The sequence below is a fragment of the Crotalus tigris genome, unplaced genomic scaffold (genome assembly GCF_016545835.1).
Source record: "Crotalus tigris isolate CLP2741 ecotype Arizona unplaced genomic scaffold, ASM1654583v1 scf7180000019161.1078591, whole genome shotgun sequence".
NCBI classification, from domain to species: domain Eukaryota; kingdom Metazoa; phylum Chordata; class Lepidosauria; order Squamata; family Viperidae; genus Crotalus; species Crotalus tigris.
This window is the reverse complement of record NW_024097408.1, coordinates 825,498-839,815: the sequence shown is the minus strand read 5'-3', so window position 1 is coordinate 839,815 and position 14,318 is coordinate 825,498. Positions and strand designations below refer to the sequence as shown.

The following is a 14,318-nucleotide window of genomic DNA, read 5'->3' as shown; positions in this document are numbered from 1 at the left end:
ACAGTGGAAGAGGATACCAATTCTCTTGAATTTGCAGATATAGAAAAAGTATGAGTCTTCTTTTTTATCCTGGAATTCACTGCTGTCTGCCCAATCAGGCGTTGGGGCAGAAATGAGGAGGGAGGAACAAAGCTGCAGCCATCCAAAAGCTGGAATGTCTAATCTGATCCAGATGTGGGAATATGAAGCCAAAACCTCACCCACACTGAACCTCAGCTCAGAACTGCCTGTGAGTTGTCACCTGGCCAGTTTAAATTTACATTTTTCCTTTTCATAGAATACAACTTCATGATGGCTACTATGGCAATGGTGATGATGGTTCCTAGAATTCAAGGAGAGTTAATCTCTGTGACGCAGAATAATGTAAAAAATGCATTTTAGTTGGAAGATCCTGCATTTAATTCAAGAAAGACAATCAATTTTAACCTAGTAATTTGAAAAGGAGCAGTGCAAGTGGGAGTATAGAAAAAGGTATCATGGCAAGCCAGTCCAAAAGGCAAAGAACAACACAATACAAAATATGCAAGTCTGACCTTCCAATAAGAAATGGTCATGCTGTGTGTGGTTCTCTCAAAATATATTACAAATGTAAGAGCTTTTGTGTATATGTATTATTAGTTGTTTCTTTGTAATTAGTTGGTGGAAAATGGATGCTGGGCAAAATATGTTATGTTTTTTTTTAATCCTTCCATCAGTATAGAAAAATCTGGTTAAGTACAGAAGACATATTACAGTCCTCAACCCATGCCCTTTTATCATTTATATGCTGGTTTTTTCTTGGGCTTTTATTAGCTATTTTACTCTCATTTCTTGCAGTTCGTGTGCTACTATGTTATGTATGTTGACATATAGTATATTATAACTTTTAACAAGGCAAACACCTTTAAATATGTAAAATTATTTTTGCAACGTTTTTCTCCACCTTCCTCATTTTGTTCCATTTCCTCTCATTTCAGGAAGGTGGTAATTGGTCAGTTGTTATCTTGAAATAGTGGGTGCTTAATTTTAATTGCATAATTGTAAATAACCATGTTTTTAAAACTTTAAAACCTGCATATATTTATTCATCCATCCTTCCATTGATTATTATTATTATTATTAATAATAATAACAACAATAATAATAAAGTTGGAAGGGACCTTGGAGGTCATCTAGTCCAACCCCTGTTCTGGCAGGAAACTCTATACCAGGGCTTTTCAACCTTTTTACCCATTGTACCACTTTTAGGATATGGCAACATCCGAGTACCACCAGTCGCCTAGCAAGGTGTCAAAAACTTGATGACCCAATTCTATTAATAGAATTGGATTCGGAAATGGATTTAGTTAAAGATTGTATGGTAAAATGGGCCCAAAATATTCAAGAACCGATTCCATTGGATATATGGGAGGTAATTTGGGTTAGAAATGTAAAATTTACCCAGCCCCAAAATTTAAGAGAAAATTTTTACAAAATGTTTTATAGATGGCATCTGGATCCTAAAAAGTTGTCTTGTATGTATCCTAATTTACAGCCCAAATGTTGGAGATGTGGTAGCTTGGATGCTACTTATTTTCTTATCTGGTGGACTTAGAAATATAAAAGCCTTTTGGATTAAGATTTGGTGGAACATTCAAAAGATTTTTAGGAGAAAGATAAAGTTTACTCCACAATTATTTTTATTGGGTGTTATTGTAGATTGTGATGTTAAAGAAATTAATTTGATGTTGAATTTGATAACAGCTGCAAGGTTATTGGTAGGGCAATATTGGAAGAAGGATTATTTGCCTACTATAGAAGAATGGACTCTTAAAGTGTCAAATTTAGCACAAATGGTGAAAATTTCTGCTTACTTGAAGGATCATTCACAAGAAAGATACATTTCGGTCTGGAGAAGATGGATAGATTATATTCAGAATAAATATGGGTCTAAAAAGTTCCATCTAGTTTCTGAGTAAATTTTAGAGTATTATTATTATTAATAGTTTATTATAGTAGGATTTTTATTAGTTTTATTATTATTTTTAGTATTAGTATTGTTAACAATTTGGATATTGTATTATTTAATAATATTGATTTGTTTATATTATTATGTTTATTTTTAATTTGTTTATACCTAAGTTAAAGAGGAGTTAAAGTGCATTATGGACTTGGTTATTTATATAGTTGGTTAATGTTAGTTAGAGTTTGATTATTATATTTGTAACCCTGTACTCAGCTCTGGGAAGTGGGGGAGGGAGAGGGGGGGTTTAGGGTGGGTGGGTTTTGGGATGTATACTGTAATTTTTATAAAACTTTTCAATAAAAAAAAACTTGATGACCCAAAAAAAGGAAAAAAGTGATAAAGTCCTCAACTTACAACAGTTCGCTTAGTGACTGTTCGAAGTTACAATGGCACTGAAAAAAGTACCCCCCAGTGCTGCCACTGGTTCAGCTCATTCCCCTCCCCCACTACCACTTTTCTAGGATGGTCACGTATCACCTGCCAGGTGCCAATGTACCACAGTTGGTACACGTACCGCTGGTTGAAAAGCCCTGCTCTATACCATTTCAGACAAATGGCTGTCCAGTCTCTTCTTAAAAACTTCCAGTGTTGGAGCATTCACTGCTTCTGGAGGCAGGTTGTTCCACTGGTTAATTGTTTCACTGTCAGGAAGTTTCTCCTTAGTTCTAGGTTGCTTCTCTCCTTGATTAGTTTCCATCCGTTGCTTCTTGTCCTGCTTTCAGGCACTTTGGAGAATAGTTTGACTCCCTCTTCTTTGTGGCAGCCCCTGAGATATTGGAACACTGCTATCATGTCCCCCTTGTCCTTCTCTTCGTTAAACTAGACATACCCAATTCTAGCAACCGTTCCTTATATGTTTTAGCCTCCAGTCCCCTAATCATCTTTGTTGCTCTTCTCTGTACTCTTTCTAGAGTCTCAACATCTTTTTTACATCGTGGTGACCAAAACTGGATGCAGTATTCCAAGTGTGGCCTTAATACTTCATGTGATCTTGATTCTATTCCTCTGTTAATGCAGCCTAGCACTGTGTTGCTTTTTTGGCAGCTGCACCACATTGCTGGCTCATATCTAAGTGATTGTCCAGTAGGACTCCGAGATCCCTCTCACAGTTGTTATTATTGAGCAAGGTACCCCTATACCAGCGGTTCTCAACCTATGGGTCGCGATCCCATTTGGGGTCGATCGACCATTTTTCGGGGGTCGCCAAAGAAGGCGATCTGCCATTTTCTCTCCTCAGGGGGCGCCGCCGTGCATGCGCGCCGCGCATGGGGGCGATGCCGTGCATGCGCGCCACACATGGGGGCAGAGCCACGCATGCGCAGAACGTTTGTGTGACGGGGGTCGCCGTCACACAAACATTGAGAACCACTGCCCTATACTATACCTGTACATTTGGTTTTTCTTGCCTAAATGTGGAACTTTATTTTTTTCATCATTGAATTTTATTTTGTTAGATAGTGCCCAGTGTTCTAGTTTGTTCAGATCCTCCTGTATCTTAAGCCTATTTTCTGGAGTGTTGGCTATTCTTGCCAGCTTGTGTTGTCTGCAAATTCATATAGATTTGTTCATTAATTTGTTAGATTTCCTTCTTTCCAAAAACTCAAGGCAGCATTATAAGTAGTCCTCATTTAGCCTCACTTAGCAGCTTTTTGCATTTACAATGAATGAAAAAATAACTTCACAACCAATATTTGCCTTTACAAGCTTTGCAAGTCTGTAAAATAAAAGAAAGTTCTAAATAAGATCATAAGCACCATTGTATTTTTATTTAGTGGCCACTTCACTTATGACCAGGTTGCCAGCCCCAAGTGTGGTCACAAAATAACTACAATATATACAAATGAGAGGCTAAGTGATGAAGCATGCATAAGTAATGTTATAACCAAAGTCTTTCCCTTACATATTTGCAAACAACATTGCAATGCAAATATAAAAATGTAGGGCTTTCATTATGACATCATAATGCATATTTCTCAATTTTAGCATCATCATGAATAATTATGGGATACCGTAGGTATGGTGCCTATGGATATCATGTTTTAAGGACAGAGATGTGAAATTACCTTTGTGATTTCCTTTTCTTCTACAATTTCAACAGTACATTGCCAACTTCTGGCATGAGTTTCCATGGTAAACATAAGTAATAAAGCTTTCAAAATCTGTCTTCTTGTCCTATGCATTGGCATAAGGCATTTGCTCAAATTAAAAATTCAGTAAATATTGTGATGGATTCATTATATCTGTTCTTGGAGCAGCAGTTATTCCTAAAAAACAATACCAGCCCAGAGATGCTTCAAAACAAAAGAGGTTCCAGGATAACCTGCCTTCACACGGTCTCTCCCATCTTCTCCTGGAGGATATTTCACTCCAGTTATGACTATTGGAAGTACTGTAGTGCCAGTTAACAGTTAGCTCTCACCATATTTGAGGCTCTTCTCTGCCAGAACGACAGCTTCCATCAGTGAAATGAATGGAAAAAAGGAAGGCAGCTGCTAACAATCTCTCTGACAACCTGGGTCCCAGTCTTAATGACGACAGCCTTTGGCACTGTAATTTTAATGGCTGTGAGTTACTTTAGAAGTCAATTTTGGCACAAAAGCAAGGCTAATATAATTAACATAATATATCAAATGTCTATACCATCCAAGATATGTCTGCATATCATATCCATGCAATAATTGGCTATAATACCTTCCTGTTGTGTATTTGTATATGATTCAGTGAGCTCTGTATGTAAATGAGTTTCTGTATCTCATTCTTTAGAACTGAGCAGATAGTAGATCGGGATTCAGGATCGAGTTCTGGGTGAGTCACAGCCAATTACTAAGAATCTTCCAATTGTTTAACCATAGCAACACTTTCCTCTAAGGAAATTAGGTTAGTGAAATAGAGAAACCTAGGGAAAATAATAATGGACTCTGTTTAAAAGAGCTTTCCTACTATTGAAAATATATATTTGCTCTGAACCAAGGTATAAACATGGCCCAGAAACCTTTTCTCTGCCACATCCTCAAAATGTTGTCTTCATCTCTTTCCAAAACTGTACCTAAGTAAGTTTAAAGTTGTCCTGAGCAATTCCAGGTTTGAAGGAGGATTGTTTACCTTCTCCTGGTTCAATTTCTGTCTAGATTATGACCTCACACTCTTCACTAATCATTTGCTTGCTGATTGATTAAGAATTTCAAGTTGCTGCAGATATACCTCACCGAGCAGTGCTCTCCAGGACTATTTTAACTTGGACCATAGGAGACATTGGACCCTGGCTTGTTCAGAGGCTTTTGCCTATATAAGACATGATGCGTGCTTTTCACAGCATTTGTCAAGTCTCATGTGTCGTTCAGTGGCTAAGTTGTGTCTAACTCTTCACAACTCCATGGACCATAACATGCCATAACTCCCTTGTCCTCCACTGTCTCTCAGGATTTGCTCAAATTCATGCTCATTGCACCAATGATGCTATCTAACCATCTTACCATCTACCATCCCCTTCTCCTTTTGCCTTCAGTCTTTCTCAACCTCAGGGTCTTTTCCAATGAGTCCTCTCTTCTCGTTAAGTGGCCAAAGTATTTGAGCTTTAGCTTTAGCTAGTCTCATGTGGCTCCTTAGAAATACAAGTTTAGTGCTCTACTGAAAGAGTACTAATCCCACTTGGCCCAGAAAGTACATTTAAACTGGGAAAGCTCTGCCTGCTTTGTGTTGGTAGTTCTGCTGTCATTGCGTCCACTACATGATTTCCATTACAAGGTTTTATATTTCTAAACTTTTTATTATCCCTGAGGACTATACAAAAACACTAGAAATGATGTTCTGACCAGGGAACGCTTCCAGGATTAATGTTATTCAGCTGCAGTTTCCATGGCTGTTTATGCAATGCCTCACCGTTACTTACATCCCTGCTGATGGGGAGTGTGTATCAGTAGCAGCTGCATAGTTTTAGTGATCTAGTATGGTTTACTAGTATGTGCTCTCCTTGGCCATTCCCTGCCTACTTTTGCATGCTGCCAATCATGAAGTGGGTTCCTTGGTAGACCATGGTCTTAGTAATCTTTCAAAAGAATCTAAATCAATGATCAGAAACAGCCTAATAAACAGGTAACAGAGAAGGGGTTGTGCTGAGCAGGTGCTTTGACAGATTTTCTTCATGGTCCATTTTACTCTTAACCCTTGCCTCCAATAAATGTTATCAGTCAGCCTTTCCTGAATACAAGTACTTTTTTCAGAAGAGTGCTTCATTATTTACTATTTATTAAATATTTATGCTGTCCATCTTGCCTGTAAGGTGACTGTGGGCAGCTTATACAGTAGATTATAAAAATATATAATAGATATGACTAATAGATGAGCAGCCCAGGGATGAGGTCTTCTTACCCTATCAACCACCTCCAACTCGGGGCCTTAAGCCAACCAGCCAAACCAAGTTTTAATATTCTTCTGAAAGGCAAAAAGGGTGGAAGTAGTTCTCAGCTCCCATAGAATTTTCCACAGGGGCAGGATCATAGCAGAAAAGGCTCTTCTCCTTGACCCCACCTGCTGAAATTCCTTAGCAGATGGGGTCCACAGGAGGCCTCTTTTTCTGGGTACAAGTGGGATGGGCTAGTCCCATTAGAGTGAGATGGATCCTCAGATACCCTAGATCCGGGTCATATAGGGCTTTAAAGGTAATAACCAACACCTTGAATTGGCCTCAGAAGCAAACCGGTAACCAATGCATCTCTCCCAACAGGGCAGAGTTCCCCAACCTTTTGGGCACTAGAGACTGGTTCCATTTTTCAGCGGACTTATTGTGTGCTGCCTGCATCTCACAGATGGGGCTTTGTTTGTTTGTGCAGACCTGTTGCTGGCATGCCACAGACTGGGGGTTAGGGACCCCCATCCTAGGGGCTCCCCAGAACTATGCACACTGCTACATACTGTACCAAATGTAGGTTACGAATACTCTTCAAGGGTAGCCCCATGTAAAGGTGTTGCAGTAATCCAGCCAAGAGATGACTAGTACATGAGTGACCATGAGCAAGGCTTCATGATCCAGGTGTGTGTATGTGTATGTGTGTCTACATATACTAGTTATTTGCAGAAATAGTTTACCTGATAGTAACATGTGCAGAGGAAAGATTGCAAAGAATATCAATACAGCTCCTTCCAGTATATTCTGCTTGCCATCTATTGGTTAGACTACTTGACAGAAAGCTAAACTTGCCTTTCTAACATCTGTCAAAACTTGTTCCAGACTGTATTTGGAAGACAATTTGTTCTTGTTTCTCCACCGATGCTGGGTGGGAGGGAAAACAAAGCTGGGAGAATCCACCAATCCTTTTCCTTCACTTGGACTGCAGTAAGTAAACTGGAACAGCATCATTTATCAGCTTCATTACTGTGGCATATTTGGGAGGAACATAATTTATGCTGGCAGTTCAAGGTGATGGACAACACTTTAAACGTGTCTAGGAGGATGAGGTCTGAGCATTCTTCTTCCCATTTACTAAACTATTATTTAGCATTTGGTTCCAGATAGTAGATTTCAAGATTTAGGCAAAAATGAAGGAGATTACTCAAATTAAAATTAATTTGTCCCACCACAATCATCATTGTATATGGCTTTCAATTCTATCTCAGGAGCATCTATATTTTTGGACATCTCACTGTTTCTACACACTGAATCATGCATGGAAAATGAACTTACAAAGTATAAATAGAGAGAACTCCAAGGACTATAGAAAGATAATTCAGGAGTCCATGCTACCTTGGGCCATAATCTCCCCACCCCTGCCAGAAAACAGGAAATGAGGAATTATTGCTATATGCCTTGCAATAGATTAAGATGTATATAAAAAGGCACACATGTTTTTGCTTAAAAGAACACCATTTTAACATTTCTGTGTTTAGGATAGAACAACCAACAATTAATAACCATGGTTATGAATTGTTTCTATGAGGATGAGGTCTGAGCATTCTTCTTCCCATTTACTAAACTATTATTTAGCACTTGGCTCCAGATAGTAGACTTCAAGATAACCATGGTCATTAATTGTTATTACTGGTGATAATGTATATATTCATGTTTGTATATAGCACTAGTGTGGATATCTGGGTGGTAGAACTGGAATCTACTGGTAACTGACTTCTGCACGATTCCCAGCAGATTGCCACAGATCTTATTCCTAGCAGTTCAACAATCATTAAAAAAGTTGCATAATGTGAGATTTTCTCAATTTATTAGAGCAGCTTTCCTTGGGAGTTATTTAGCAATTGTAGACTCAACAAATCTGTTTGGTGAATTCAATCAGATGTATCATATCTGATTTGGTTTGGACTTGTGCAAGTAGGCCATTCTAGGATACAGTTCACTGGATCCAGAAGAGAACTTGATCTATTCTCAGATCCACAGGTTGTGTTAGGTTTTATTCTGTGTGATACCAAGCTTCATCATTATTGGACTTCTGAGTTCTAAGAATAAATTTAAAATCTGTTCACATCCACTATATATCATCATCTAAAAAGTAATTAGAACAGTCTGGTAAAGAAAGACAGTTTTCCTCAATTGCACCAGGTGAGAAAATTGGTCAGAAACTAGCAGATAAAGTAAATGAGTTTATTCTAAAATAGACACTTTAGGGTTCACAGTCTAGGCACCTACAGTAAACCAGCTCTCGAAAATCATAAGAAATTTTCCTAAAACTCATTGAATTTGCTGATGAATATTTTATGCTGCTTTTTCTATAGTACAAGTTTTTGGACTGTCCTATGTGGCATTTGTTAAATTAAAATCTGAAATATGAGATGTCTAAATCATTTAAACACACAAAATTGCACATTTCAAAACTGGGATTTTACAAAACCCCTTGTCCCTATTCCAGGAGCCATAGTATGCAACAGCATATTGTAGAATCTCCAAAATAAACAATTGGACCAGACAAAACTTAACGTGTATACACAGGCATCCACATGTAATGACTCATCCAGACATAATGATAGCTGTTGTTGTTTCCAGACATATCCCATTACATGTTTCATTCTCCCCTGAGTGTTCATGTATCCAAGCATATTGAATTACAAAAAATGACATTATATATGCATCTAATTACATTTACAGCAAATACCAACACTTCTGCTGCAGGAATGGGAAACTTGCAGTCCCATACTGCTGCTGAACTATAGGCATTGGCCATTTTTAGGCATTGGCCATTCTGGATATGCCTTTCTAAGTTGTACTTCAGCAATATTTGAAGGGTCAAACTTCTTTCTTTAGCCAGGTTGTTCCCTCTATTCCAGTGATGACGAACCTTTTAGAGACTGAGTGCCCCAATCTGTCTCCACCTGCCCCCCACTCTGCCCCGTCCTGCCTGCCCACCCCCATCTCAACCGCCCTGCTCCACCTCCAGCCCCACTCGCCCGCAGGGTCATTCACTGCCTCCACAGCCCGCCACAGATCGTCCAGGCGGCCCAGCAGCACCATGGTAGAAACATCCTCCGCCCACACCCTGCAGCATCAACTGCGCATGACAGGGCATGAAGGCGGAGTCTTGTCCCCGCTGCCCGGCTGCCATGTCCTTGGCTGTGCTGCTCTGCATGGGCCACACTTGGGGGTGACTCTCATCCGGGGGGGGGGCTGCTGATGAGAAGGGGGCTGTGGGGAGAGGCGGAGCTGGGGCGATGGCACGTATGCCCACAGAGAGGGCTCTGAGTGCTGCCTCTGGCATGCATGCCATAGATTTGTCACCACTGTATTCAATCCCTTTCTTGGTATCTGTCCTATGAGAAGGAGCAGGAGAAAGAGGGAGCAGGCAAAGAATATTGGGGTGTACTCAGTGGTGGGATTCAGCCAGTTTGAACCAGTGGTGGGATTCAGCCAGTTTGCACCAGTAGCTATTTTTTTGTTGCCCAGGCCCAGAATGGACTTCCGGAAGCAACATCCACACAGAGAACCAGTTGTTCGCATATTTGAATCCCACCACTGGGTGTACTTCTTTTCTCCCTGAAAATATATGGTTTTCAATAAAGCCCTATATTTTAAAAGGATTATAAACTATACCAAGAATTTTTTTTAAAAAAAATTAAATAGCTTTAATAAGCTATTATTAAAGCTATTATTATTAAGCTATTATTAAATGTGTAGTATGAATAGTATATTTATACTATTTATAGTACACAATATGAATGAATCAAAATGCACCATTTAGTAATGCTACATATTCAATAGGATAGTAGTATAAATTGGCATGTTTTAAGTATCTAACTAAGAAAGAACTATTAGATGGTAGTACCTAGGAAACCTTGGCTGAGCCCCCAAAAGAAATACAGGAAATATTAAACCTGAAGAAGTTGAAAAACAATTCAGCAGGTATTTATGACTTATTTTCTGTTGAGAAAATTATATAGGTGGGTCAATGAAGTGATCAGGAGTTAAGCTTTTTAAGATTGGGACATATACATATATACGAACTGACATTTGGGAAGTGTATAGTTGTCTCAATCTCTCATCAATGAAGACTATAACTACAGAGTTGCCATCTCCTTTTCATGAGTTCTGGGGACATAATGTCGATGTATTGGGATATAAAATTTGGTGGGTTTTTTTAAGCAGCTTCAAATGGGGACTGACCCATGCTTTCCCCCCATAGAGGTTTAATATACCTATTTTCATTTTTTGTTAAATTCTGAATGCTTTAAAATGAGGCTGGATCACCCCTATGGGCTTATGAGCCAGGGGTTCTCGTTTTCTGATTTTACTTCAAATTATATCTATTTACCCAATGCAAATACAAATTATGTATTTTCCGTTTTCTTAAAACAGTCCATCATTGCCTATACTGTATATTTATTTCTATTTCCTGTTCACTGCTTTAACAATATCAGAATTAAAATCAAATCAGTTAAAATACATTAGAAGACTTACAATTTAGAAATGATTAATTCAATAAAAATATCTCTGTAAAGATATGTGTGTGGGAGCATCTGTATAAAACTATAGATCTCTTAAAATTCTGCAAATATTAGGCAATAGTGTCTTGCAGACAGACATGCATAGCAGTATCGGTTCATCAAAGGGCAATAGTGTAGTGTCACATATACTTAATTCTTCTTACTTCTTTGACTCACCCAGGTCATACTATTTTTCCAAATTTTTAGAGCAAATATTGAGCATTGTACATGGACAAGCGACAATTTACTGCTGTTACAACCTATTGTCAGTACATGAAGTTGGGTTATACAATGTGCCATATGGTGATGCATTGAGTTGCACTGGGCAAGTCCATACATTTTGGATTGTAATTGTGAATTATGGTTTAGGATAGAGGAATGACTTTGCAGCCAGGAGCTGTGTTTCAATAGTTAGAGACACTGAATTTTACAAAATAAGTACATTACTTAAAACTGAGCAGCTATTATTTCACTTTGTTGGCTTAATCTTGATGGAGTCTGTGTGTCATAAAAATATGACTGGATGCTATAGATCACAGATAGCCAAGCCAGCCTTAACATGCTATGTCAACTATGTGGTTTATTCAAATGATTAAAAAATGATTCCACGCAAGTAAAGCTGTTGTGTAATTCTACTCTAAATATTATTTCTGATAGTGAAATCAGGGACAAAGAACGAAGAGAAACATATACAGATAGTCCTCGATTTACAACAGTTCATTTAATAACATAGTTACAACGGCACTGAAAAAAGTGACTCATGATGATTATTCACACCTACAATTGTTACAGCATCCCAGTCATGTGATCAAAATTCAGATACTTGGCAATTGACTCATATTTAATCACAGCTGCAGTGTCCCAAAGTCATGTGAACACCGTTTGCAACTTTCTGCCAAGCAAAATCAATGGAAAAGCCAGATTCACTTAACAACTGTGTTACTAACTTAACTGCAGTGATTCACTTAACAATTTTGACAAAAAGAGTTGTAAAATGGGGCAAAGTTCACTTAACAACTGTCTCACTTGGCAACATAACTTTTGGGCTCAATTGTGGTTGTAAGTGAAGGACTGCTTCTAAAGTTGGTTTCTCATACAGATCTTTATCCCAGGTGCCAACTGAACCCGAAATCAGAAAGTTAGGATAGATATACAAGGCAGTGGTTCCATCTGGGGGAACTCAATGCAAGTAAAACTGAGCATTCAATGTGAACGCTGCAACCAAACATTTAAAGTATAAACATGAGTGAGTTTTTAAATGGGAGCAGAAAAATAGAATAGAAAAATGAAATAGAAAGATAAAGTACAAGAGAAGAAAGCCAATCCTCTGGGCCCTTAGAAGCCTCCCCTATGAAAACCGCTGAAGTTGGATTGCTACTGCTGGAGATAGAGAAGATTCCTTCGGGTTTTTTGAACGCGGTGTCAGGAATCTGAAGACAGCGCAAAATGGACAGGGATGCAAATGAAGTTGATCGTTCTCGAGGAGACAAAGGAAAGGGGATGCTAAAGAAGGGCAACGGCCGGGCTTTAAAAAGAAGGGGAGGAGAGAAACGAAGAGCTAAGGTAGAGCAGGATGAGATTGGCGGGGGGTCCGGGTGAGTGTCCGAAGAGTGAGTGCGCCTCTCCCTCCACCACCCTCCGATCCATGTGACGCTATGAATGAGTCTGGGGAGGGGGCTGGGCGAAGCGCTGCATTCCTAAACAGCAGAAAGCGAGCGAGAGAGCGAGCGGGAGGGGGCGGGGCGGGCGTGCGAGCGAGCGGAGAGGATCCTTCCCGGGCTGAGAGGCGGGCAGGGAGGGAGGGAGCGGCTGACAGCAGCGCAGCCTTCGGAGACTGAGCTGCTCGTCCACGGCAAGGGGCGCCGCCATGGAAGCCTGACGCGCGCTCCCCCTCTTTTAGCGTGGCTGCGCCTCCGCCCCTTCTTTCCCAGAGGAAATCACTGGACCTCCGCTCCCTCCCCGCCCACCTGCCTCCGTACAGGACCGCAAGGACACCGCCGGGCGAAGAGAGAAGGGGGTGGATAAAGGGCGGGGGGGGACCAGCCGTTGGGTCCCCCCCGAGAAGAACATGTGCTGAGCGGCTCCTATAGGTGGCAGGTAATGGGAGCGCTCAGGGCCAGGGAGGTGCGGGGCTTGCTCTGGGAGGTGCATGCGGGAGCGGGGTGGAGGAATAGGTTTTTCTGCGGGGGTACCAAAATGTCACCAAACCCCAGTGGTTGGAAGAGGAGCTCAGAGTTCCCACGACGGAAATATGCCGCCTGATCGTGACTCCGGGCAGGGAAGGTGCGGTCGTAGCTGGAGGTGACACCGGAGCTACCGCCGTGGCCCCTGCCACGCCCCCTTCCTAGCAAGGTGAGGGGTCCCGCGGTGAACTTTCAGAGCAGGAAAGCTTCTACGGGACCCCTGTAAAGGAGAAAGGGGGGGTTGCTTGAATGACAGAGGCATTAAGGTTTTTTTCTTTTACAGCCTCGCTTTTGGCATGGGGTCGCCAAAAGCTAGTGTGTTGGAGCTTCCAACATATCGGGGTGTGTGGTGGACATGTGTTCCCCATATGTGTATGTTTCCACAAGCATGTGCAAATGCACAAGTGCACGTGCGCAGGCTGAGCTTAGGAGCTTTAGTGAGTATATGTGTGAGCATGCACACATTTTGGTGTGTCTGTAGTAATGTGCTTAAGACCGACACTGAGAAAGGACACCTAAAGAAGAGATTTTCTATTTGTTTTACATGTGCATGTGTCCTGCTTTGTTTGTGTATATATATTTCTGTATATCATTATGGGCATTATTATGTGAGCTCCTCTCCATATAAGCTTAATCAGTAAATGTGACAGTGCCTGCCTCCTTTTTGCTTGATGTGTGCAAATGGCTTTTCCTGCACCACCCATGTATGTGTCCAGATACCTTTTCTTTTAGCACTTATGCATGCATGTTTTGCACATTTGCAATGATCCAACATTTGTGGGACTATTTTTTTTTTCTCTGTCTTGGTGCATATGCACTTGAGAATGTGAATAGACGGAGAGGCAGTAAGAGTTTTGTAGGCTAAACTGATCTGCATGATGGGGTGACAGCAGTTGAAATGTATTTGGATCCCACCATAATGTGCATATGAATAAATGAGTTTATAAAACTGGGGCTCCACACATTTATATCCATACAGACGAAGCTATACTTTTCTGTATCCCAGTGTGTGCATTTCTATTGTATCCTAGTAATCTCAATTTTCATCAAAATAGGAAGGCAGGTTCCTAGTCCTCTGGGTGTAAAACAGAATGTGTCAATACTCTCTTACCCATTCTGATATATATAGTTGGGGCTTCAGTGGATTTGGTACCCCTTATTTATTATTTCCTCTGATTTGTCCCCCTTCCTGTTTATGCCCTTCTTTCACCTCCCTTAATTATCCTTGTAAA

General features: G+C 40.4%; 1 protein-coding gene across 14 annotated transcripts in view; it reads left to right on the top strand.

Annotated features, from left to right (window-relative positions):
- The window catches only part of SHANK1 (SH3 and multiple ankyrin repeat domains 1), a 120,408-nt gene that overhangs the window by 5,022 nt on the left and 101,068 nt on the right, over window positions 1-14,318 (top strand). For 10 of the 14 annotated variants that reach the window (XR_005558719.1, XR_005558718.1, XM_039360211.1 and 7 more), the window contains exon 1: window positions 12,688-13,000. The exons of 1 other annotated variant lie outside the window; for it this stretch is intronic. The gene's annotated coding sequence lies outside the window, so the exon portion shown is untranslated. Of the gene's footprint in view, window positions 1-99; window positions 230-12,685; window positions 13,001-13,232; window positions 13,256-14,318 lie in introns of those variants that run through there. 3 more of the 14 variants (XM_039360200.1, XM_039360212.1, XM_039360204.1) reach the window with 3 other exon arrangements.